The sequence below is a fragment of the Lagenorhynchus albirostris genome, chromosome 1 (assembly GCF_949774975.1).
Source record: "Lagenorhynchus albirostris chromosome 1, mLagAlb1.1, whole genome shotgun sequence".
In the NCBI taxonomy this organism is placed as follows: domain Eukaryota; kingdom Metazoa; phylum Chordata; class Mammalia; order Artiodactyla; family Delphinidae; genus Lagenorhynchus; species Lagenorhynchus albirostris.
Window position 1 is genome coordinate 186,179,856 of NC_083095.1, and position 22,365 is coordinate 186,202,220.

The following is a 22,365-nucleotide window of genomic DNA, read 5'->3' on the forward strand; positions in this document are numbered from 1 at the left end:
AACAAAGGCCAAAACAAAAAAGATTACAGTAAATTCTAATGAAAACATTCCAAAAGTTTTCATCCACAAATCAAAACCAGTACAATCTTCCAAATTGATTATTGCTTGCTTATTCTGAATGTTTACAATGCTTTTTAGATTATTATAGAAAAAGATCTCTTAGTTAAAGCTTGTTTAAATTTATATAATGTTTAAACGTTTATAGATGAAATCAGGACAAGTTACGAAACCACCTTCTCTTCCCATTAAAGTGCTTCATCCTGAACTCCTTTTACCTTTCTAATTCGATTTAAAATAACAAATTCCAACACTCACTTTTACCAATTTATTTAACTTAAACACTTCTGAACAAGGCTTCCGGTTTAAGACCTGGAGCAGAATGATCCATGTAGTAATTTTGGTAATATATTAATATTATATATATTTCGTATTTGCATAGCAAGTTTGAACAGCAAGTATAGAATTCCATTAATTGAGAAAGAGTCCTTTACAACCTTAAGATATACAACTGTGTGAGATGTAACTGCCAAATTTTTCTCATTGCACATGAAATGATTTAACTAGAAAGGATAAAGTAAAATAGAACTCTTACGTAAAGACTGTGTAGGTGTGAATAATAATACAAAGAAGAGGATTCTACCCTCAGATTTTCCATTTCCAAAACTTAATATGGCAATAGCTTTCAGATTACATATTTATTTTTCCCATATAACTATCCACACGGCCATAATGTTTTGATACTGTCAAGCCTATTAGATGACATAAAGACCTAGTCTATACATTTAATGTCACAATCTAATGGAAGAGAGAAAAATATGTTCCTATGTTTCCACAAATATTATTATTATCTTAAAATTGCCTTCTCAAATAACATTCAAACATACATTAATCCCCCACCCTCAAAAAACTGTTGAGTTATAAATAAGTAGAGATTCCAATGATGTAATTCCAAATTATCTAAGTCAGCAAGGATACTTGTAAGCATTTTCTTTTTTTTCATCCCCAGTTGTAGCACTTAGGAGAAGACTTCACTGTGTACTGCACCTGAAACTCTTTAAGGTACTCCCACTAGCAAGAGATTCTAAACATGAGTCTAATATTTAAATAATATTTTAATTCACTATGCTTTTAAACTCTGATTTATCATCAACATTATTGTTAACTTTAAAAGTAGTTCTCTACATTAGTCAAATATAATCAGATGCTTTCATCACAGGACTGTTAGGGCAAACAACCCCTTCTCAGCCAATTTACTGGTCAACAGGGATTGCTAAACAATATAGTGTTTAAAATTATCTAGCCTCACCCAACTTCCCTTAACTGGCAAAGTGCTACAGAAGAGAAGAGGGGAGAAAAAACCCCCAAAAGCCAACAAACAAACCAAAAAACCACCAAGGTGTAACGGGACTATCTAATATCCTAGAGTCATGAAACAAATATCTTTTTCATGTAGCACTGTCTGTTCACCATAAACCTTTTAAAATGTTGTAAAATTAGCTACCCTTCTAAACACCTACAGAAATATAAGGAAGGCCCGTGTTCAGCTCGTTAGCTAGGTGTAAGTATGTAGCTCATTACTGGAAAGGTCTTTAAAGCTTATTTATTATACCTTTCATCATTATCAGGAGCAATCTGCTGTCAGGAGTAATCAAGGAGCCTCTGAGAACTTGTCTTCAGGAATGGTCATGCACACATAGATGACATTCTAGCTTGCAGACAACATCTGATAGTGCTACTAAGAGTCCTTCCAAAAAAATAATAAAGTTAACTGGTATATAATTTCCCTTTAGGCTTTAAGTAAAATTTTGCTTTAAAAATCACTTTATTGGGCTTCCCTGGTGGCGCAGTGGTTGAGAGTCCGCCTGCCGATGCAGGGGACGCGGGTTCGTGCCCCGGTCCAGGGAGATCCCACATGCCGCGGAGCGGCTGGGCCCGTGAGCCATGGCCGCTGAGCCTGCGCGTCCGGCGCCTGTGCTCCGCGATGGGAGGGGCCACAACAGTGAGAGGCCCGTGTGCCACAAGGCCCGTGTACCGCAAAAAAAAAAAAAAAAAAAAAAAAATCACTTTATTGTATGTTCCATATTGACTCTTCACTACCTACCTAGGAAAATAATTTGGGAACCAGTGTGAAACATATTGTAAATCAGTTGTCAAATGCTCTCAAGTATATAATGTTCTTCAGTGCCAGTGTCAGAAACAGAATTCAGTTAATGCCATTAATTGAAAGTAGGTAGGACAGTGGTCTTTTTTCTTACTCTTCCATGATTTCCCAAACAATGCGCAAAAGGCCCAGCTACTCCAAAACAGCCCACTGCTGACTTGTGTTGTGTCAGCAGAGAAGTCAGGGTAGGAAACATAAAGCAAAGCCCTTTGGGATTCTTTCTACACAGGAACATACACTCTAAATGTGTAAGTGAAATAAGGTAGTAGGAGGAAAGTCTCCGACAGATATGATCTGCCATGATCATTACAATTATTATAATATTAACCACTGGCCTTCTTTTTCTCCCTATTGCCACGACTGTACAACTCACAGTAGGGACCCCTCTAGCCTTTCTCCAGTGGTTTCTGCCAGAGAATTCATCCCTCAGGCCCAAGGCGTCCACTCTCTTATGCATCTAGAATCACTTTCTGTGTTCTCTCGTTTACTATGAAGAACCGGACGGAGAGAAGCTCTTTGCCATTTAACTACTGTATGTCATTAAAGAAACAGCTAACACAGCCATTACTCTCTAGGCACATGGACACCTACAAAATTCAAGAAAAATGATTATCTGACTTTTTTAAATGGTAGAAATTAATACTATATAATCACCTGGGCAAAAATCAATCTGACAGTCAAAAATTCCTCCTTATTTCTAGGCAAAGACTCTTTATATCCTTTAAATTAAACTCTGTTAAATCACGTGGACCCACAGTTACCCATGGTGGTAGATTTGGTACTGTTGTTCTCAATTCCTTGCGCTTCCCTGTAAGAGTACAATCGCTGCTTTTTGCTATGGGACACGTAGTACCTCTTTGTGGGTGTCTACTTCCTAGCCGCACTGACATCAGGGATTAGCCAGGTGCCTTTTTTGGCCAGAGAAATACAAGCGAAGTGACATTCTGCCAGCTCCTGGAAGAAGCTTTAAGTGTCATCAGTGGCTGGGCCAGGCATCTTCCTCTTCTCCCTCTGCCAGGAGAACTGCCCCTTCCTGACAGAGGCTACTCCTCGGTCCAGATCACCGCAGGGGAGAGGCACCTGGAGGACACGTGCAGCCAGCATACAAATTAAGAGAAAGAAGCTTCGGTGTGTGTGTGTGGGGAGAGGGCTATGGTGGGAACAGTGTGCCCCAGCACAGGCAAAAAGACGGTGCACTGTTTGCAGTTCAAACATAATAAAACTCACTTTGTCAAATTCCTCTTTATCATCATCCCATGCAGGCAGTTCTAGACAATTTCAGTGGTCAAACATCCCACCTACTTGGGGTGGACTGCTCTCATTGCCTCCCCTCCCCACTTCTTGACTACTACTGCGTAAATCACTCAAATTTTAGGATTGTTTGTGACTTCAGGAAGCTGGCAAAAAGAATTAAACCCTGATATTCTGGCTGGGGTTTCAGCTCGCTTATGTCACATGTATAATATCTGCTCGTCCCATTCAAACTTGACCTATTTTTTCCTCTTCTATTCTTCCATGCTACCCACTGACACTGATTTTAACAATACAAGCTGCATATGGAGAATCTCCACATATACACACTTCCTGTGTTTCCTATGAAAATGGATGCCTAGAAAAATGACTGACATAGTAGTCCACACAACACTGGTCATTTAAGCTTGGTAGGCTTGGATTAGTATAAATGCAAAGTGAGGGACGTCCCTGACCCTACATTCCCCCAAATCCTACCTCCTTTTCTATTATTTTAAACAGGGTTTGACCGTGAAAAATAGTGAAAATACTCAATTTTTAATACTCTTAAGTTTTATCAAGCTTCACAGAGAAGTTCTTACTGTTCATTAAGTAACTGTTCTACTTCCATGAATAGGCTTTACATTCATGACTTGAATGTTCATGTTTAGCCTTTCATATCAAGATAAGCATGCAAACATAGTATAGATGGGGGGCTTCCCTGGTGGTGCAGTCATTGAGAGTCCGCCTGCCGATGCAGGGGACACGGGTTCGTGTCCCGGTTCGGGAAGATCCCACGTGCCGCGGAGCGGCTGGGCCCGTGAGCCATGGCCGCTGCGCCTGCGCGTCCGGAGCCTGTGCTCCGCAACGGGAGAGGCCACGACAGTGAGAGGCCCGCGTACCGCAAAAACAAAAAAACAAAACAAAACAAAACAAACATAGTATAGATGGTCTGGGGAGAAATGATTATTTCAGCTGGTACTGTACCTGATCCCAATTTTTGCTTCCATCTTAATCTCCTAGCATAACGAGTATGGTTCAGCCATACTGAACCAATTACTATTCTCCAAATATAGCCCGAAGTTTCCCATCCCACATCTCTTGCCTTTTTGCTTACGCTTTTCCCAAGGCTAGAATACATTCTTCATTTCATCTAAGTCTAATACACATCATGTCCTTTAATTCAAGTATCATCCCTCTGCACCCCCCTCCCCTCTTTCAATCTCTGTTTCACACTACAATAAAAATTTGCTTGTTTTCCTAAGGGACAGAAGTAGCTAAAAGCTCGGGAGACAGAATCCTTGCTTTAGCCAGTAGGTGTTAGTTTTCTCTGGCCCCAGAGTATAAAATGTAGATGAAAACGGAACGTATTTTACAGGGTTGCATTGAGGATTGAATGACAAATGCATGTAAGATGCTTATCACAGTGCCTGATACGGAGCAAGCACTCAGTAGAATTACCTAGTAAACTATTATAATGTATTATTATTACTATTTTTGGCCTCACGGCGTGGCATTCGGGATCTTAGTTCCCCGACCAGGGACTGAACCCGCACCCCCTGCAGTGGAAGCGTGGAGTCTTAACCACTGGACTGCCAGGGACGTCCCTACAATGTTATTATGAATCCTTGCATTTCAACAGTACTTAGCACCATGCCCAGTGTTTGCTCTACTAGGTACTGGGGGAAAGCAGATACATCAGGTAGTACCCTGAGCATAAGGAGGCAGGAAGTTTAAAGAAATTCCAGGAGCATAAGGGAGTGAGAGAATCAGCAATCACATCACGAGAGATGTCAAGCAAGGCTGGACCATGAATGCTGAGCAGGACTGTGATCACAACCTGGGCAGATGATAACATAAACAAAAGCACAGGAAAATAAACAAAATCATAAACTTGTTAATACTTACTATCATACATTAAGTATATGCTATAAGGCCTTTTCTGCTACCCACTCCATTTGCTACAATTATTTTCATCAATTCTAGACGGACAGGTAGAGATGTGGACTCATCAATGCTGATTCTAATGGAAACTCACGGACTTCACTCATAACAGAATGCCTTTAGGCCTTTATATCAGCGATACTTTATCTTGCTTGGACAACTGTTTGGGTTCTACTGTAACAAAAAGTTGTAAGAAACAAATTCAAATGGAAAGAGGAACTAATTTCAGTAAGCTGGGTGACATCACTGACATGATTAACTAAGAGAAAAAAAATTCATAAAAACCAATACAGAAACATGACAAGTTATGATTTAAACTATAAAAATTAATACTTTAGCTCTTTTTTTTTTTTTTTTGCGGTACGCGGGCCTCTCACTGTTGTGGCCTCTCCCATTGCGGACCACACGCTCCGGAAGCGCAGGCTCAGCGGCCATGGCTCACAGGCCCAGCCGTTTCGCGGCATGTGAGATCTTCCCGGACTGGAGCACGAACTTGTGTCCCCTGCATCGGCAGGCGGACTCTCAACCACTGCGCCACCAGGGAAGCCCAATACTTTAGCTCTTAAATCCATTTCCTTTCTGTAGCAGATAAGGCATGAAATTTAAACAAATGTACAAACTCTAAAATATACTTAGGATAAACGGATGGGATGACTAAACCGCGTTAATACATAGGAAAAGCCTATTATTTTACAAAATGCCCAACTGTGAATCTAATTATATTCCAACTCCCAAGACTTTTACCCAGTAATTAAAGATACACAGAAGTGAATATTCTTTATAATAAGATCTACAAAGCATCATTTTACTTCATTTCCTTAAAACTGTGGATACATGTAGAGGAATGTATTAATGGTAAAGTAGAACTGTCCAACTTCTGAACACCCTCAAAAAGGGCTCTATCATGTAACTGCAGTAGTCTTGTTAATGTTACACTGAAGAGTGATACACAAAGGAGCTTGCTCTGTAGAAAGAATTCTATCTAGATTCCCAGGAACAGATACCACTGTAAGAACAGTCTGCTCATGCAGGAACAGTTAAATGTTTTGTTTCTCCTTTGCATGAAATTCAGTTTCTCTATATACTGTGCCTTTAAACAGAAGTGTGTTCTCATGTGTTCTTATCTAAAAGGAAAACTGCTTTATCATAGGAAAGGTCAAAGGTGACACTCTGTATACACATACAAAGAGTCCTTTTATAACCATAAGAGAGAACAAAAAGGAATGTAAAACTCATCTTCCCAACTTCAAAAGGAAGTCTGAAATGGATTACCAAGGAAATTAGTCACTGATCTTCTGAAGATGAAATTAGATGTTACAGGTAGGTTCCAACTACTTTTATGTTGTCCCAGCAGCTGTCATCCCAGAGATTCAAATGCACAAAACCAAAAACGACAAATTTATTTGTCTAACACTTTATATATATATAATTCTAATAATATTAAAGTATCATATTTTCAAATTTAAAGCCCTCGTCTTGAATTTGCATTGAAAATAAGTCCATAATTAGTTCCAATTCAAGGGGAAAATATGAAAGTGACCCAAGTAATTTAATCTTAGGCCCCAAATATAAAAAAAGGAAGTCAATGAGGCAAAGGGAAAAATGATGATTAGAGAGATGAAAAACATAACAGGACAAATGTCCAAATGTTCTATCAGGTAATACTTGGGCATTTAAAGTATATTAACATGTCTCAGTACGAAAAGGCCTGGCTTCTAAAAGAAGAAGAGATTTAATATATTATAAAACAAATGCTACACCACCTTGTTTTAACAATAAAGTTCTAAATTCCTTAAGCATCTACTGTTCAAAATCATTTCTTCTACCTGTTCAGGAGATCTGCAGGTTTTCAACTAACTCATGAAGAGTACCATGGTATATGTGAACACCCTGCCCATGCACACAGGGCTCGCTCCCTCCCAAGGTACAGATCGAAGGTTTTACTCTGCCATCGTTCAGAAGGCCTTCTTGGAGCATTCTCTACCTTACTTAACAGAAACTGTCTCCTTCTTTGACGAGGTCCATGTATGTACACTGTACTACAATTCACTTCCCCCACATCCTTCCCCCCCACAAGGTCGTTTTATTGTCAAACCATAAGTACAACACTGAGATGAAATCATTTAAGCAACTGATCCTCCCTAACCATTAAAATGATGTCTTTTTGCCTTGGCATCAACCAACTGGGAAATAATGTTGCAAGAATTCAGGGTGTAGGGGGTGCTGAATTTCCGGCAGGGGCTTTTGGCGATTTAAGGAACCAAGTGGAACTTTCCTCTTCTCCCTAGGAATGTCCCACTTTTGGACAAGAACAGACAGGTAAAAAGAGCAACATTTAAACAGCTCAGTTTTAAATTTTATTACCTTGTAAAAATCTTTTTTTTTTTTCTTTTTCTTTTTCTGTTCCTTTCCTCCATTTGACATCAGTAAAAGTTTTAAACACCACAAAACTGATTTGGGTGTAAATGGCAAACGGTACCAAAACGAAATGAAACCAAAAATCCAAAGGACAAACAGAAAAAAAGCCTAAATAAACCCTCAAGTTTGGTCTTGGGGGTTTACATATCACAAGAACCGTCAACTCAACCCCCGGGCAACGTGACTCCTTGGAGAACTGCTGGGTCCACACCAATGACACAGGAGACCGGAAACAACGTCTTTTGTTAATTAACACAGCAAGGGTGACACTGGGTAACTTGTTTTTTTAATACAGTACATTGTACACAGGTCCCAAGAAAACCCTGCATAAGCCCCTTGTGGAGACTTGAGCCAAAGCACTGGCTGTTTATAAAAATACTGTGTTGCTACAAAAGTATAAATTAATGCTACGGTACTAAGAAATATTAAACACATAAAACTTCCAAGGATTAAGAAAAACATTCATTAGTACCTGTAGAAAACTCTGGCCTAAAAAGATTTTTTTGTGTTTCTTTTCTTGTAAATTTTTTTTTGGTATTTTTTAAGATGGCTTGAGTTTCTTGCACTGAGAGAGAGACACACAGTCAGCTGTGCCTATGGCATTGCCTAGAACGTCTTAACTTCTGAGAAAGGCTGGGGGTGCACACGCATGGGTACTGAGTGGGGCCCAGGAGGGAGGGGCACCAAGGCTTTATCAAGATTTACCTGATGTGAAAGAATCACTGATGCGAAGTCACGGGGAAAAGAAAAAGGCAGGATCATCACAGCACCACTGAGAATAATTTATGCTTTTTAAAAAATATCTCTGCTTCAGGTGGTTGCACAAAATGATTTCCTGATGCTTGGCATCTGAATGGCCCTGGACGCACTGCCCGGCGGGGCCGGGAGACTCCAGCCCCGTGCCCGTCCACGAGCTCGCTCACCGCTTTGGAACCCAGCCCCCTGGCTGGGTGGGAGGGAAAGGTCCCAGGTAGGGACCGGCTGCCACCTGGGTTGCTGGAGGAGCCCCCCTTCCGGCTGGCCTCAGACCCCATGGTCTCTTGCCAACCTGGACTTCAGGAAGCGCCACAGGGATCCCAGACCCCTGAGGCTGCGGACCAGGCCAGGCTGTGCCCCTTTAAGGAACTTTGGATCGAAGAGTCAAGGTGCCCGGTGGGACGCGTGGGTGGGGAAGACACCCATGGGTCCTGATGCTGACACCCAACTAACTGCAAACATAGCAAATCCTTCTCTGTACAGGAGCTGAACCTTTAAAGCATCGCCCGTGGTGGTGGAGGGGCATGAATATAACAAACGGCAACCCGCTGCCCTTCACCCTCATCAAAGTGGGAGCAGGTGCCTCTTCGCACAGAAACCACAGGGTCCCTCCAGGGGATGGTGGGGCTCCACTGACCACGATCCTCAAACGCAAATGAGAGAGGAAGAAAAACAACAACAACAAAATCCTCCAGAAAACCGTGAAAAGGGGACACTGGGAGGGAAACAGAAGAGGGAAGACACTGCGTCACTGTTTGCACCTAGCAAACATTAGCCACAGTGAAGAGGGGGCAGGCCCCTTCCCAGTTCTCCCACTGGCCCGGCTGGATACAGGGGGCTGAGGTGGGGCTGGCGGGGCTGAGACAGGAGCCCCCAGCCACTGTCTCCAGCGGACAGCCTGAGCCTTACTTAGCCTCCTGGTTTCATCTAAACCAGCAGCCTTTCTAGAGGCCCTCCCTCAGGTACGTCCCAGGGACAGAGGCACTGCTGCCGTGCCCAAGGCACGGGCAGAGCTTTGAACCTGCCCGGCTCAGTGGGCAGGAGGAGACTGCTGGCCGCGCTTTGGGTGCTTCCTCTTCCCGTCTCTGCAGGCACATGCATCGTCACAGCAACCCTCAAGTACAGTCCCCTTCCGGGCCATGGCTCACAGGACCTCCCTGCTCCATCTGCATCCCAGGTTCATTCCAAACCTGTCTTGTGAACCTGTGCCCACAAGGGCGCATGCTGCATCCCTGACAGCTCTTCAGGTGCCCACTTTCCAAGGAGTCTAGTCCAAGTCCAGGCGCAAGCCTAGGGGACCCCTAAAGGCAGAGGGTCTGCTTCACAGTGGAAAACACGCCTTGCAGAGTTTTTCTCTGGTGTTTCTCGGAAGTGCAGGGGAGAAAGGAGCAAACTGAAGGAGAAGACGCTTGCCAGCCTACAGAGCTGGTGTCAAAAAAAGTCCTTCCCAGAAATCTGGAGATGCAGAACGTCTCAACTGTGTCATCGGACTGTCCTCTCTTCACCAAGAAACCTTCTATTGGCGGGTTCTGTGAAACCCCTGCTGCTTGATGACTCTGAGCTCCTAAAAGGTCCCTGCAGTTAGATTCTGTGCTTTTCCCCCTCAATATTAACTAGAAAAGTCCTATTTACATAGGATAGCAAGCTACATTTTTTCCAACCACGTTCTCTAAAATACGTCAGAGTACAATATCATGTTTGTTGCTTCACACAGATGCTAAGATTAAAAAGATGACCATGTCTACACTGGATAGAAAAGATGACTTATAAAACATGGCAGAGTTCAATTTAAAAATTTAAAGATTACATAGAGAAGATGGTCATAAATTATCTGAAGTTTTACAACCTGTTCATAAAGGTTATTAAAATTTATTTTCAACATTGACATTCAAATAAAACTCAATTGTGAAAAATCTCTCCCAGTCCTACAAAATGTGTTCAGTGATTCTCTACGGGTCAAGAAGACAGTTCCAATGATATAAAAGTAAGTTCTGGGCCACTGGACATCTCAAATATCAAGTGATTTTATTAAGGAAACAGATGGCACTGAAATTTAAAATGACAAACTTATAACTCTTTTTAAAAAATTGTAATTACTTAGACTCCTAAAGATAAGCTGTTCATCTCGAAAAGAAAAACCAAAACAGTTATTTCACTGAATAGAAACAATTTTCTTACCCATCCTCAACCATGAAGGCAAATTTTAAATATGATAGCGTATATAATGTGACAATGTTTACTTACAAATACTCATCAAAATTGTTTTTATTCACTAATCTGGAGAAAGAATCTGTGTATGTTATGTGTATTTAAGTTGATCAGGCAGAAGAATAAAAGCAAGTTATTCTGTTTTTGTCTCCATATAGGATACTGCATGCATTAACTGTTATTTCTTGATTTATAAGCTTAAGAGCTACTGAATAATTTTTTTAACAACCTTATGGGAGTATATATAATTGCTTTACAATGGTATGTTAACTTCTGCTTTATAACAAAATGAATCAGCTATACATATACATATATCCCCATATCTCCTCCCTCTTGCGTCTCCCTCCCACCCTCCCTATCCCATCACTCAGGGTGGTCACAAAGCACATGGCTGCTTCCCACTAGCTATCTATTTTACATTTGGTAGTGTATATATGTCCATGCCACTCTCTCACTTTGTCACAACTTACCCTTCCCCCTCCCTGTGTCCTCAAGTCCATTCTCTATGTCTGCGTCTTTATTCCTGTCCTGGCCCTACGTTCATCAGAACCATTTTTTTTTTCGATTCCATATATATGTGTTAGCATATGGTATTTGTTTTTCTCCTTCTGACTTACTTCACTCTGTATGACAGACTCTAGGTCCATCCACGTCTCTACAAATAACTCAATTGCGTTTCTTTTTATGGCTGAGTAATATTCCATGGTATATATGTGCCACATCTTATTTATCCATTCATCTGTCGATGGATACTTAGGTTGCTTCCATGTCCTGGCTATTGTAAATAGAGCTGCAATGAACATTGTGGTACATGACTCTTTTTGAATTATGGTTTTCTCAGGGTGTATGCCCAGTAGTGGGATTGCTAGGTCATATGGTAGTTCTATTTGCAGTTTTCTAAGGAACCTCCATACTGTTCTCCACAGTGGCTGTATCACTTTACATTCCCACCAACAGTGCAAAGGGTTCCCTTTTCTCCACACCCTCTCCAGCATTTATTGTTTGTAAATTTTTTGATGACGGCCATTCTGACTGGTGTGAGGTGATACCTCATTGTAGTTTTGATCTGCATTTCTCTAATGATTAGTGATGTGGAGCATCCTTTCATGTGTTTGTTGGCAATCTGTTTATCTTCTTTGGAGAAATGTCTATTTAGGTCTTCTGCCCATTTTTGGATTGGGTCGTTTGTTTTTTTGATATTCAGCTGCATGAACTGCTTGTAAATTTTGGAGATTAATCCTTTGTCAGTTGCTTCATTTGCAAATATTTTCTCCCATTCTGAGGGTTGTCTTTTCGTCTTGTTTATGGTTTCCTTTGCTGTGCAAAAGCTTTTAAGTTTCATTAGGTCCCATTTGTTTATTTTTGTTTTTATCTCCATTTCTCTAGGAGGTGGGTCAAAAAGGATCTTGCTGTGATTTCTGTCATAGGTGTTCTGCCTATGTTTTTCTCTAAGAGTTTTATAGTGTCTGGCCTTACATTTAGCTCTTTAATCTCTTTTGAGTTTATTTTTGTGTCTGGTGTTAGGGAGTGTCCTAATTTCATTCTTTTACATGTAGCTGTCCAGTTTTCCCAGCACCACAGATTGAAGAGGCTGTCTTTTCTCCACTGTATATTCTTCCCTCCTTTATCAAAAATAAGGTGACTGTAGGTGCATGGGTTTATCTCTGGGCTTTCTATCCACTGACATATATTTCTGTTTTTGTGCCAGTACCATACTGTCTTGATGACTGTAGCTTTGTAGTACAGTCTGAAGTCTGGGAGCCTGATTCCTCCAGCTCCATTTTTCTTTCTCAAGATTGCTTTGGCTAGTTGGGATCTTTTGTGTTTCCATACAAATTGTGAAACTTATTGTTCTAGTTCTGTGAAAAATGCCATTGGTAGTTTGATAGGGATTGGACTGAATCTGTAGATTGCCTTGGGTAGTATAGTCATTTTCGCAATGTTGATTCTTCCAACCAAGGTAACAGTATAGCTCTCCATCTGTTAGTATCATCTTTAATTTCTTTCATCAGTGTCTTATAGTTTTCTGCATACAGACCTTTTGTCTCCTTAGGTAGGTTTATTCCTAGGTATTTTATTCTTTTTGTTGCAGTGGTAAATGGGAGTGTTTCCTTAATTTCTATTTCAGATTTTTCATCATTAGTGTATAGGAATGCAAGAGATTTCTGTGCATTAATTTTGTATCCTGCTACTTTACCAAATTCATTGATTAGCTCTAGTAGTTTTCTGGTAGCATCTTTAGGATTCTCTATGTGTAGTATCATCTCATCTGCAAACAGTGACAGTTTTACTTCTTCTTTTCCGATTTGGATTCCTTTATCTTCTCTTATTGCCATGGCTAAAATTTCCAAAACTTTGGTGAATAATAGTGGTGAGGGCTGACAACCTTGTCTTGTTCCTGATCTTAGAGGAAATGGTTTCAGTTTTTCACCACTGAGAACGATGTTGGCTGTGGGTTTGTCACATATGGCCTTTATTATGTCGAGGTAGGTTCCCTGTATGCCTACTTTCTGGAGAGTTTTTTTAATCAAAATGGCTGCTGAATTTTGTCGAAAGCTTTTTCTGCATTTATTGAGATGATCATATGGTTTTTCTCCTTCAATTTGTTAATATGGTGTATCACACTGATTGATTTGTGTATACTGAAGAATCCTTGCATTCCTGGGATAAGCCCCACTTGATCATGGTGTATGATTGTTTGGATTAATGTGCTGTTGGATTCTGTTTGCTAGTATTTTGTGGGAGATTTTTGCATGTATATTCATCACTGATATTGGCCTGTAGTTTTCTTTCTTTGTGACATCTTTGGTTTCGGTAACAGGGTGACGGTGGCCTCGTAGAGTGAGTTTGGGAGTGTTCCTCCCTCTGCTATATTTTGGAAGAGTTTGAGAAGGATAGGTGTTAGCTCTTCTTTAAATGTTTGATAGAATTTGCCTGTGAAGCCCTCTGGTCCTTAGCTTTTGTTTGTTGGAAGATTTTTAATTACAGTCTCAATTTCAGTGCTTGTGATTGGTCTGTTTATATGTTCTATCTCTTCCTGGTTCAGTCTTGGAAGATTGTGCTTTCCTAAGAATTTGTCCATTTCTTCCAGGTCGTCCATTTTATTGGCATATAGTTGCCTGTAGTAATCTTTCATGATCCTTTGTATTTCTGCATTGTCAGTTGTTACTTCTCCTTTTTCATTTCTAATTCTGTTGATTTGAGTCTTCCTTTTTTTCCTGATGAGTCTGGCTAATGGTTTATCAATTTTGTTTATCTTCTCAATGAAACAGCTGTTAGTTTTATTGATCTTTGCTATTGTTTCCTTCATTTATTTTTCATTTATTTCTGATCTGACCTTTATGATTTCTTTCCTTCTGCTAATTTTGGGTTTTGTTTTTTTCTTTCTTTCTCTTAATGCTTTAGGTGAATGGTTAGGTTGTTTATTTGAGATTTTCTTGTTTCTTGACATAGGACTGTATTGCTATAGACTTCCTCTTAGAACTGCTTTTGCTGCATCCCATAAGTTTTGGGTGGTTGTGTTTTCGTTGTCATTTGTCTCTAGGTATTTTTTGATTTCCTCTTTGATTTCCTCAGTGATCTCTTGGTTATTTAGTAGCATATTGTTTAGCCACCATGTGTTTGTAGTTTTTACAGTTTTTTTCTTGTAACTGATACCTAGTCTCACAGCACTGTGGTCTCAAAAGATACTTAATATGATTTCAATATTCTTAAATTTACCAAGGCTTGATTTGTGACCCAAATATGATCTATCCTGGAGAATGTTCCATGAGCACTTGAGAAGAAAGTGTATTCTGCTGTTTTCGGATGGAATGTCCTATAAATATCAATTAAGTCCATCTTGTTTAATGTATCATTTAAAGCTTGCGTTTCCTTATTTTCATTTTGGATGATCTGTCCATTGGTGAAAGTGCAGTGTTAAAGTCCCCTACTATGACTGTGTTACTGTCGATTTCCCCTTTTATGGCTGTTAGTATTTGCCTTATGTATTGAGGTGCTCCTATGTTGGGTGCATAAATATTTATTTACAATTGTTATATCTTCTTCTTGGATTGATCCCTTGATCATTATGTAGTGTCCTTCTTTGTCTCTTCTAACAGTCTTTATTTTAAAATCTATTTTGTCTGATAGGAGAATTGCTACTCCAGCTTTCTTTTGATTTCCATTTGCATGGAATATCTTTTTCCATCCCCTCACTTTCAGTCTGTATGTGTCCCTGGGTCTGAAGTGGGTCTCTTGTAGACAGCAGATATATGGGTCTTATTTTTGTGTCCATTCAGCCAGTCTATGTCTTTTGGTTGGAGCATTTAATCCACTTACATTTAAGGTAGTTATTGATATATATGTTCCTATTACCCTTTTCTTAATTGTTCTGGGTTTGTTATTGTAGGTCTTTTCCTTCTCTTGTGGTTTCCTGCCTAAAGAAGTTCCTTTAGCATGTTTTGTAAAGCTGGTTTGCTGGTGCTGAATTCTCTTAGCTTTTGCCTAGCTGTAAAGGTTTTAATTTCTCCTTCGAATCTGAATGAGATCCTTGCTACGTACAGTAATCTTGGTTGTAGGTTTTTCCCTTTCATCACTTTAAATATGTCCTGCCACTCCCTTCTGGTTTGCAGAGTTTCTGCTGAAAGATTAGCTGTTAACCTTATATGAATTCCCCTGTATGTTACTTGTTGTTTTTCCCTTGCTGCTTTTAATATTTTTTCTTTGTATTTAATTTTTGTGATTAATATGTGTCTTGGCATATTCCTCCTTGGATTTATCCTGTGTGGGACTCTCTGCGCTTCCTAGCCTTGATTGACTATTTCCTTTCCCATATTAGGGAAGTTTTCAATAATCTCTTCAAATATTTTCTCAGTCCCTTTATTTTTCTCTTCTTTTTCTGGGATCCCTATAATTTGAATGTTGGTGCATTTAATGTTTTCCCAGAGGTCTCTGAGACTGTCCTCGATTCTTTTCATTCTTTTTTCTTTATTCTTCTCTGTGGTATTATTTCCACTATTTTATCTTCCAGGTCACTTATCTGTTCTTCTGCCTCAGTTATTCTGCTATTGATTTCTTTTAGAGACTTTTAAATTTCATTTATTATGTTGTTTATCATTGTTTGTTTGCTCTTTAGGTCTTCTAGGTCCTTGTTAAACGTTTCTCATATTTTCTCCATTCTATTTCCAAGATTTTGGATCATCTTTACTATCATTACTCTGAATTCTTTTTCAGGTAGACTATTTCCTCTTCATTTGTTTGGTCTGGTGGGTTTTTACCTTGTTCCTTCATCTGCTGTGTGTTTCTCTGCCTTCTCATTTTGCTTAACTTACTGTGTTTAGGGTCTCCTTTTTGCAGGTTCGTAGTTCCCATTGTTTTTGGTGTCTGCCCCCAGTGGGTAAGGTTGGTTCAATGGGTTGTGTAGGCTTCCCGGTGGAGGGGACTGGTGCCCGTGTTCTGGTAGATGAGGATGGATCTTGTCTTTCTGGTGGGCAGGACTGCATCCAGTGGTGTGTTTTGAGGTGTCTATGTCCTTATTATGATTTTAGGCAGCCTCTCTGCTAATGGGTGGGGTTGTGTTCCTGTCTTGCAGTTGTTTGGCATAGGGTGCCCAGCACTACAGCTTGCTGGTCGTTGAATGGAGCTGGGTCTTAGTGTTGAGATGGAGATCTCTGGGAGAGCTTTTGCCGTTTGATATTACGTGGAGCTGGGAGGTCACTGGTGGACCAGTGTCCTGAACTCGGCTCTCCCACCTCAGAGCCACAGGCCTGACACCCGGCCGGAGCATGAAGAGCCTGTCAGCCACATGGCAGGGATCAGCTCCACGGACTGCAGGGGGCTTCAGGGGCACCCAGGCGCCAGGGGGGGGGACCATCCTCCCACAGCAGCCTCTAGGGTAGGGCCCGTGTCAGACCACCGGGATCTACTGAATTCTTGTAATCAAAGACAACTTGGCACACTTACGTCCCCTTTTCCCCCTTTATCAAGTACTAACATGCTTATATCACAATGTGAAATAAATCTTCGGTGTTTTCTGCTAATTTATTTCTTTAACAGCAATCTATAGAGCATGAACACTGTGCCTGACACTGTTCTTGGTGTTAGGAAACAGAAACAAAACAGACCCAAATCCTGCTGTCATAAAGCTTACTAGTGAGGCAGGTAATACATAAAACAAATAACTAAGATATATAGTATGTGCCTAGTAACCAGGATTTATTAAAACCTTTCATTTCAATAAAAAGACAAACAACCTAATTCAAAAATAGACAAGGGACCTGAATAGACAATTCTCCAAAGAAGATATACAAATGGCCAAAAAGCATGTAAAAAGATGATCAACATCATCAGTCATGAGGAAAATGTAAATCAAACCACAAAGACCACTTAGCTGCAACTAAGAGTCCACATGCTGCAAGTAAGAAGTCTACGTGCTGCAACTAAGAGCCCGCAGGCTGCAACCAACACCCAGTGTGGCCAAAATAAATAAATAATATTTTTTAAAAAAATCTGTTTTTGAGGGAATTCCCTGGTGGTACAGTGGTCGGGACTCCTCACTTTCACTGCCAATGGTGTGGGCTCAATCCCTGGACAGGGAACCAAAATCCCGCAAGCTGCGTGGTGCGGCACGGCCCCCGCCAAAAATAAATCTATTTTCGAGAATGAGCGGGAGAGAGAATCTTAATGAAAAGGGGGAAAGGATGGGGTTGAGCTTTTAGAAAAGGTGGCTAGAGAAGGCCTCACTAAGGAGGTGACACTTGAATGCTGACCTGAAGGTAGGAAGGAATCCTTTATACAGACATCTGATGCAAGATCCTAAAGGGAAGAGCAGGGGCAGAGGGCTTGCCTCACTTTTGAGGCAGAGGGAAGGCCACCGTGGCCAAGCAAGACAGGAGGGGAGAGTAGTAGGAAATGAGATTAGAGGGCAACAGGGAATCTGATTAGCAAAGGAAGGGCCTAGGGGGTCATTCTAAGGACTTTGGCTTTTACTCTTAGTGAAAAGGGAGCCAATGACGTGAAGTGACTTACATTTTAATGGGCTCCTTTTAGTCCTGAATTGAGAAGCTACTACAGACCCATGAAGGGCAACAGCATGGTCTAGTCATCAGTTAGGAAGCTAGAGCAATGATGGAGGAAAGAGAATTCTCCAATTTGTCTTTCAATTCTTTCAGTAAGTTTTCAGTTTCTCTTTCGTCCTTCAAATGTTCTGTCCTTATCGCCTCCATAGTTTCATGGATATAATAACTTCTCTTACGGTTTTTGGTTTTTTGAAGTTTTTCTTTCATGCCTTTTCGGTCTGTCTCTGATCTTTTCGGTTCCTTTTTCCTTATTTGCTCTTATTTCTGTTTTTCTTTTTCTTTTTTTTTTGGCCAAGCCACTTGGCTTGCAGTATCTTAGTTCCCCAATCAGGGACTGAACCCGTGCCTCCTGCAGTGAGAGCGTGGAGTTCTAACCACTGGAATGCCAGGGAAGTCCTTGATTTCTGTTTTTCACGTTAGCATTCCTCAAATATCTGATGATCCTTGGTGGTCTGCTAATATGTGGAAAAACTAAAAAGCACTGTCTGTGTGGGCAGGACTTGGAAACCTCACTGTGAGATTATTTGGTTGGGCCGTTTCATTGCAGTATCTTGACCTGGTCAATTTGGCCAAAGAAAAATAAATTGCTTTAATCATGAGTGGGTACATTCAACAAGTGAAAAGCTGCTGAGATCTAATCATTAAAAACACACATCTCATGAGGCTTCTCACCCCTCATCTATCCGAGCCACTCTATCACCAAGTCCTGTCAGCTTAACTCGGGTATAAATCTCTCAAATTTATATACAGTTGATCCTTGAACAATGCAGGGGTTGGGGGTGCTGACCCTCACTCAGCACCATCGAAAACTCACATTTAACTTATAATCGGTCCTATGTATCCATGGTTCCTCTGTATCCGTGGTTCCGCATCCACGGATTCAACCACCTGGGGATCCAACCAACTGGGAAGTGTGTAGGATTTACTATGGAAAAATAATCCGTGTGTAAGTGGACCCGCTCAGTTCAAACCCGGTGTTGTTCAAGTTGTACTTCTATCCATCTCTATCATCATTCCCCTGGACCAAACTACACTTTGCTCACCAGGAAGACTACGGGAGTCTTGTTCACCTACTCCTAGGATATCCTTCAGTGTCTGTCTTCCACAACTGGCCAGAGTGATCTTTACAAAGTGCATTTTTAGTCCTGCTCCCTTCCTTCATATCTCGCCCCCAAACTACTCCCACCGATTTTTAAAGTCTAGTGGCGGTCCTTACTCTTAGAAGAGAGTCGCATGGGCTGCCTACCTCTGCAGCCTCCTCCCGCCCCCGGTCCCGCCCCCAGTTCTCAGCGCTCCTGCTCTCCTCTCCGTTGTTCACACCACAGTCCTTTCTTCTATGGCTGTTTGCTTGCTCCAACTGTTTCTTTAAGTAGGGAATGCTCTTTTTTCCCTCTCCCTGTAGTTTCATCTTACTGATGCCTCAGGGCTCACTTTCAACATCAATTCCTCAAGGAGAGGTTCCTAATCTTCCTTAAAGCTTTACAGACCTGTGTTTTGTTAGCATCCATCACAGCTGTCATTTTATAAGTGTGACTCTTTGATTAATGCCTCCCCCGTTAAAAGCACACTTCCATAAAAACAGGTGCCTAATCCTTTCCCTTACCATGTATTCACAGCACCCTGCATAATACCAGGCACATATTATACACCCTGTAAATATCTGACAAATGGGTATATATGTGAAGGCAGAGAACTGCAACTATTACCACCTCCAGTGTGTAAGTCACATGAAGAAGGTGACTGCTTTTCAAAGGCATTTTACAATGCCAAATTACAGACTGCCTTGAAAACTTTGACCTTAAAACATGCTTTTTTACTTCATCGTAATCAGGACAAAGAAATCAGCACACAAAATACATTTCCAGACAAACACACACACCAGTTTTACAGAAAAAGATATAAACATTCACATTAAGGTCTGGGGCAGGTGGGGGGCCGGGAACAAAACTCTGTTGTTCATTTCAGGCCAAGAACATAAAGTGAACCTACCTACCAGAAACAAAGAAACCAAAAATCAAACAGAATAACAAAAACAAAGCCATAGCTAAAATTACTTGTGCAAATACATAAATATCCAAGAAAGAATGACCAAATAATGGATCTTGTTGTAACATAAAGAAAAGCAAAATTGACAGTATTTTCTATATGCTAAAGACTATATATAAATACTGCTTCATTTAAAAAAACTTAAAATTGGACCTAGTAAATGCTATCAAGTATCATCAATGTTATTTACCATTTACATGTTCTTCCAGCTTTAGAATACTTTATTTCAAAGGGAAAATTTTTTTACCTGTAACTCTATAAAGATAACATGTTCAAGCAATCCAAATTCAATTGTGCTAAAATTCATGGAAAAGGAAGTACCCGTGCTTTTAAGAAGCTTCAGAGTGAGTCATGAGGACATATTTTTAGAAGATATAAACGTCACTGGAACCCAACTGTAGGAAATTCGTGCAAAGGCTTTATCCACTAAACTAATGAATCTCTCTGCAGTATGTGCCGGTCTATATACCAGATGGGGAGAACACAAAGGTAAGTGTCAAAACAATCAGTACAAAATTTAAGAGCTCTAAAAGAGAGATAAGGTATTTGGAATACCTGGTCTTTATGATTTATAACAGTAGAAGAACCTGAAATCTTAACGTAAGCTTTTCTAGAATTACTTTATGTATGTGTGCACTTTCCTATCAGGATTATTAGCAGCTTCAAGGATGCAAATACATGAAGACAGATTTAAAAACCCTGACTGACATCCACGGTGTACGCTGAGTGTGTTTTGTCAGGTCCACAACTGGTGTGGCAGGGTTTTTAAAGTTTTTCTATGTACTTCATGGCTCAATTCCACTTTTCAATGCAGTGGCTGGGGCCTACGGATAAGAAGATGAATGAGAGAGTCCGTGCCCCACTGCTGACCACGGGCCATGCAAAGAAAGGCGCGGGTAGTAGCAACGGTGCATCATGTGATAAATGCAACAGCACAATGGACCCACTGCTATGGGAACAACAAAGAATACCAGGACAGGTAGGTAAGGAGTGTCTACTCCATAGAAAGGTGGGTATCATTCACTCCCATGACTCTCTCAACATACCTAACATTTCGATGTTTGAAAACAAAATGTCTGCATATTTACATAGTGCAAGTGACACTGTTCCTTCTATTAACCTCCCGTGAAACCTCTTCTGCTGTTTTGACAACAAAATCATTTCTTAAATATCAATCATAAAATTTAAGGTTTAAAATATTTTTATCTTACTATCTTTTATATTTGACACATATAGTTTGATAGAATTTATTAGTTTTCCTAATGTTAACGAATAGGCTTGGTGATAAAAATAATAATTGGCTTGAAAATACATTTCTGTATGTGAATTGGAATTGATTTCCTTTTCTGGAAATTTATAACACTTGACACTAAAATGAGTCAAATGATGAAATCCTCACAGGCAGGAATTAGTTGTTTAGGTTCTGTAGTTTACATTTGCTTTTAACTTCTTCCTCTCTACTTCAGGAGGAAAATATATAGCAAAAGCTGTCAGACGAAATGTAACAAATCAGTATGGTCTGTACTCTTATGGTTGTATTTTATAGCTTTCCCTGTTTAAGGAAAGGTAAGTATGTTTCTTTCACTAAATCCACTAGCTGGATGTTTGCCAGCACAATAAAAGTGAATACAGTAATAAATAATGAAATAGATCCACAAAACTTAGCACTGTCAGTTCAGTCTTTGGTACAATTTATACAATTCATACTTCTTACAGAAACAAATGAAGTACTTTAACAAGTACAAGCTGAAAAAGCACACTGAGTAATCAGGAAAGTGCAACAGAATTAAGAAACATCAAAAATATAATTATATATTTTCTTCCTTTAGTCCAACATCTAGCAACTCTATGTAGGCATACCAGAAATGTTTAATAAATGTACAATAATGAAAACGGCAATGATGATGATGACAACAGCTAAGATATACTGGGCATTTAACTTGTACTAGGTACTGCTAATTGTTTAATATTTAAGCCTGACAACAATCCTAAGAGCAAGGCACTATTATTAAACCCTATTTTAAAGACATGGGAGAAGAGGCTGAGCCATGTTAGGAAGTGGCATGGTTGGGATTCTAACGAAGGCTGTCTGACTTCAAGGCTCTTAACCACTCAATTGTGGAAAAAGAAACATTATAAAGGCTGGGATTTAGCAACAGTTTTGTTGCAAGAATTTTATAACAAACATATTCAAATGTATTTAATCTATTTCAATATTGTAATATTGTATCTACTAAAACTGTAGGAAATAGTCCATCCTGAAAGAGCAACTGACTTGTATACCACTGAACTATTAATAGATTTTAAAATGCTTTTTCCTAGATGTTGTAACTAAAACTATTTTATATCACGTTAGATTCTTATCCTCTCTGCAAAAGAGTAAACCAAAACATTTAATTGCAATTATTTTCACCATGACACAAGGTGATTTCTGAAAAAAATCAAGAGCCAAAGTTCTAAAGTTGGAAAAGATAAAGAAATTATAAGTAAATCATGACTGATTTTACTGAAATGATTCCAAAACCAAAGCAGCACAACAGTACG

General features: G+C 40.0%; 1 protein-coding gene across 4 annotated transcripts in view; it reads right to left on the minus strand.

The window, feature by feature from the left end:
* MINDY3 (MINDY lysine 48 deubiquitinase 3) overlaps positions 1 to 22,365 on the minus strand; it is a 95,064-nt gene that overhangs the window by 30,105 nt on the left and 42,594 nt on the right. The window lies entirely within an intron of this gene.